Raw genomic sequence first — 5,114 nt, 5'->3', positions numbered from 1 at the left:
GCTTTGCTGATAACCACCAGAGAGGCTGAGTTCTGCTGACTGCCTCCAAGGCCATCTAAATACTCTAAATGTGAAAGCTTGCATTATTTATGGCTGTGTTAAAACTCCCATTGTCACAATGGAAATACCACATGCACATTCAGTTGCCCATTTACAACAAAATATAACCCTTATGCTGGCACTGCACAGCAGAAAGAAAAACCCCAAATAAGATTGAATATTTTAGTGGAGACATTTGAAGTCTTCTGCGTCTCCTTTGTGAATCTCCTCTGAAAAATTCCCCAGGAATCTCATGTTTCCTCTAGTTTCAGAACAGATCTCAACAGCGTCTCAAACTGTGCTGAGACTAAATCTAAAATCAAAAGTCAGAGAAGAACTTGTATATTTCTCAACAAATCCTTCTGAGAGAAAATGACCTGAGCGATCCACATCAATGTAACAGATTATGTTTAGGAGACGCATCTGCTGAGACAGATAATATAAGTTGACACATAAAAGAAAATAAGTCGCATTAGCTCCGAAAGAGTAAGTTTCCGAGCAATAAAATGTACCTTAGGGTAGTTGGCATAGATAAATCATTTAAAAACGGTATAATTGTTCACCTTTCCTACCCTTTTAAGCTACATTCACAAGGCAAGCCTCAGCGTTCAATTCTGATTTATTGCTCAGATTCGATTTCTTTGTTTGGCTGTTCACAATATTTTTTAAATGTGGCCAATATTAGATTCGAGTGTGAACAGGTCATGATCCTGAACTGACCCACATGTGCAAAAGAACAATAACAAAGATGGCATGCAGCACACTGTCCTTTGGAAGTAAACACGGAGGCCACTGAAGTCAGCATTTATGCATTCATTTAAAAGGTGAAAAGCCAGCGAATTTGTGCACAGGTGATAAGGAGAATGCAGATGAGGATGAGAGCAGAGTTTTTCTCATAGCTTTTCCAAATTTTGCTTGTAGATGTCACCATATAACCCCTCACTTTTCCATTACTGACTAACTTCGTTGCCGTCTTCGAGTTCACTGAGGCCTTGTTCACACCTGGTATTAAGATGCGTTTTGGTCGATCTGAACACCTGGTGTTTTAATCCGTCTCTTTTTTTTTCAACCACTTCTGTCCAGATTCCATTGAGGGGAGGATCTATGGATGGATAAATGTATGTTTTTTTTTTTTTTTCAGATCTTTTAGTCTAATTGACAATAATATTGCGCAATTTACATATAAACACACCCAGAGACAATGGAAAAACATATGGAGAGCAGAGGCTTTCGTTTCTGCTCTGATAGTCGCAAGACCACACCAAACGCTGTGAGTGTGTGTTAGAAATCAGGAATGGTGAGAGAATATTGTGCTTGGTATGTTTTTCGTCTTCAAACCAAACTTTGAACTGACAAAGTTTAAATCCCATCTAGCAAGCGCGCTTCCCATAATGTTTATGCATTACGTCAGTAGGCTACCCTGGAAATCCAGAGTTCTCGCGAGAGCACAAGTTGAATTTGCTCAGCGAGTTACTCTGGCGTCGAGTTATGATGCTATCTGAGCTGCACCAATCACATCGGGTTATCTGATATAGGCGGGCCAGAGGCGAGCTAAACAGATGACGACAGCGCTGTGACGTCGAAGTCATTAATAAACATTGCAAGAAGGCTATGGATGAACACCAGTTGTTTGAAACGGCTTTGGCCGCTACAATGAACGAGTTAGACTTGGCTTTTTATTTAAAACAGGAACAGAAGACGCCGCTCGAATCCTTCCTTTGCAAGAAGGACGTTTTTGCTGTTTTGCCGACCGGATACGGCAAGAGTCTAATCTACCTGTTAGCTCCGCTGGTAGCTAAGCGTATGGGGTTTATTGTTGTGATTGGTCGTAGTGTTATACAATTGCGTGCAGTGAGATTTTCAAATGCATGCTTGGTGCCGCCCCTCGAGCTGGTTGATTTTCATTAGTCGACGCCAGACCATTAATCTTTTAGATTTAGGTCTGGATTTCCAGGCTCAGTAGGCAGAGAGTACTGTGAGTACTGTACTACACTACGAAAGCAATCCGGTCAAATGTGTTTTCGACTACCTCTGGAAGCTTAAAAGTGGACAAGGTCAAAACGTTTTATAACCCGTTTACACCTGTATTTAGCGTCGTCCACTTGTGATCCGATCGACCAAAACGCATCTTTATACCAGATGTAAACAGAGCCTGAGTGAGCAAAGAACTACTGGTATGTAAAATCTTTGGAGTGACTCCCATCAGTACAGAATTGTGACGAATGTTGATCTACAGTGACTTAAAAGTCTCATGAATTCCGATCCTGTCATTGCAAAACATCAGACCTGCATCTGGTTTAGGACCACATGTGGAAGTGGCACAAGTCAGAGTCGAAAAGATCAAATTCCATGTGGTTTGTGCTGTTCAAACTGTTCTGAAAAGAAAAAAAAATTGTGCCACTTCTGGAGCTACTTTGGAGAAATCACATAGCTGCATAGACACTCCATATTCAGGTGAGGTCTGAAAAGCCCGCACACTTTCCCCTGCGATATACCGGGGAGAGATGCGGCAGACGGGCTCCACAGTTTTGGATCCCAAAATTCAATCACCCAGAATCATTACATCTGAGCTGTCAGTTTACTGGCAGCCGTATTTGTAGGACGTCACTCTTTTGGCTCCAGGGGCACAGTGAGTAAATTATGAAGCTCAGATATTACGAGATGTTCCAACAACCCCCTCTGAGTTCTCATTCCACATACCTCATTCACGCCAGGACAGGACCCCACGGAAGGATGAATTCTCTTAATTGCTCATTATGTTTTCCAAGAGACAAATCTACTGCTGAAATATTCATTCTTCTGGGGAATCTGAGGCTATGTTTACTTGCAACAATGTTCATTAAGACTGTATACAGCATTTTGATGCCCCAAAATACATTATGTTTATTCACAACTTGTGAAGGTTTTTGGCTCCACCAAGAGGACATTGTGATATCTCTGATCATAACAGATCTGGTTTTACTTTACTCTCAATATTAAATATTTCTCCAGGTAGATTTACTTTGGAATGTCAATTTCTGTACAAGTCTGAAAAAACCCCAGGAGTTCCACAGGCTTGTATAGAAATTCTGAAATTGACATCAGACTTTTTATTCTTCATTGAAGAATAATGTAAATAAAAGCCATCTCTTCAGAAATATGATAGCATTTTCTAATGGTATTACGCATATATCAGTCAATTTCGCATATATCAGGCTATTTATTTCAAGAGTGTCTGTTTTTATTCATTCATATTTCAGTTTTAGTTTTGGCTATTTTAGAGCATCAAGTTCAGCTTAATGAAAATGATAAATGTTGCCTTGGCTGTTTTTATTCATTAACTCCCACGATTCCACGCTCATTCACAGCATCATCAATCTACGCCTTTGTAATTGTTTTGAATAAGCGTTCTTTGGCGGCAAAACTTACATACTGTGCCTTTAACATTTATTTCAATTCACCTTTGTGGGGGGAGTAAGGCAGTTTATTTACATTTAAGTCTTAATCACATTTTTAGTTTTGTTTTAATGACGTCTATTATTTAATATTGGACATATCCAAAAATGATCAAGACAATTCTACAAAAGGCTAGGGGGAATCTCAGAATACGGTTTGTTTGAGTACAGTAAGCTAGTTCAGTCCAAATACACAGTATAGTAGTAGGCTTGCAAAGACGTAATATGACATGACGTGCCAAAAGACATCTCGATCCCTGTGCGATAACATTCAACTTCGCATCAGTCACTCATGAATATTTAAATGACACTCGGGTCCATCTGGCCAGGTGCAGATGAGGAGAGACAAGCGATTCAGCACTGGTCTGCCATACATGTTACAATGATGAATCTGTGTGTGTGTGTGTCTGTATTCATCATATCGTCTTACACACAAGCGATCAATTTGATACTCGCAGTATACGGTATTTATTGCATGAATTCTAGACCGGATTTCTACCCATGACTGATAACGACATCCACCTTTAAATGCAATGACCAAGGCATTACAATTGCATTACATTACAATTTAACAGTGATTCTTTTTAAATAATAAATGAGATTTGCCTTGCCTTAGAAAACGGCATTAATAAATTACATTACATGCTATCTCGTTGTGATTTTCTTATTCCAGATAGTGAGTTGGAAATCAGCCAAACGAACTAAGAAAAAAAAAAAAAAGACCATGTGTGAATCCCAAGTTTAAATGTGTAAAACAACCCATAAAATGAACACAAGCAACAAAACCTGGTATTAAATGCAGATTTTATTAATGAAAATTTGCCAAATATACACCCAATATCATCCAAGTAAATATTAAGTTCATATTTCAATATTCAAAAGTGGTAATTTGTTAAGAGAACGATTAGATCAGGGTTGGATAGACATTATATCTCCAAAAACTACACACTATACAGGTCAGTATGTTCATTGATCCATTTCGATTAGTTCTCTTTTCCATGAAGATTGCCCATTACAACAACTTTATTCAATGAAAAAAATCACTATAAAACAGTTCATTTCAGGGCAGAGCTATGATTCTACCAGGAAGCTATGGCTGACATTTAGAATACATTATTCATTTGGAAACCATCTGAATGTAATGACATTTGAGTTGTAGTTTTTATTTGCTGAATTCTGTCTCTCAGTACTAATCCCTAAGGTTAGCTCGATACAAGGCTTAAGACAGGTTTTCAAAAATGGACATATTGATACATTACTGAACCAGGCCCGTATATTTCAGCATATTGAACAGCAAGCGATATCATATTCGACACCAAAGAGATATCATATTCATCTTCCACTGACTCCGCATGAGAAAATGAATGCCATGGAAATATTCCTGCCGTTCCACCGAACAAAAGATCTAGCCAGTGTACAAATTTGTATGTGAGAGAGACTTCTTTTGTCCGTTTGTTGAGATTCAACATTTTTATGCCCTTAAATAAGATTGATCAATCCATTCCACAGGGAAATATCCAGTCTCACTAAAGTGCTTTAAGCACCACCATACAGTAGTTACCAATCAGGTGCTATATAGTACTATTATTAAAAATAATAATAATAATAATAATAATAAAACAAACAATCAGAAAAAGAAAT

The sequence above is a fragment of the Scardinius erythrophthalmus genome, assembly GCF_964197995.2.
Source record: "Scardinius erythrophthalmus genome assembly, chromosome: 18".
In the NCBI taxonomy this organism is placed as follows: Eukaryota; Metazoa; Chordata; class Actinopteri; order Cypriniformes; family Leuciscidae; genus Scardinius; species Scardinius erythrophthalmus.
The sequence above is the reverse complement of the archived record's forward strand: the minus strand, read 5'-3'. Positions refer to the sequence as shown.